This window comes from Eumetopias jubatus, unplaced genomic scaffold (assembly GCF_037043125.1).
Source record: "Eumetopias jubatus isolate StellerSeaLion01/CBP00866 unplaced genomic scaffold, mEumJub1_p1.0 scaffold_10, whole genome shotgun sequence".
NCBI classification, from domain to species: domain Eukaryota; kingdom Metazoa; phylum Chordata; class Mammalia; order Carnivora; family Otariidae; genus Eumetopias; species Eumetopias jubatus.
In genome coordinates, this window is record NW_028274816.1 from 85,621,786 (window position 1) to 85,622,003 (window position 218).

The following is a 218-nucleotide window of genomic DNA, read 5'->3' on the forward strand; positions in this document are numbered from 1 at the left end:
ACAGTGAACTCAAAGAAGCAGTGGCCTTTTGCGCACCTGACATTAGTGATGGCGGGGGTGAGTTACTCTCCTTCCTTCCTCTCTCACTCGCTACTAGAATTCTCCTTGAGCACCTCCCCTGCCTGTGGCTGTGATTCTTTTGCTTCCTTGCTGACACTCTGCCCAGGAGGAGGGTCTGCTCTTCTATCCCAATGTTGGTGGTTCTTTCTTTTATAAAA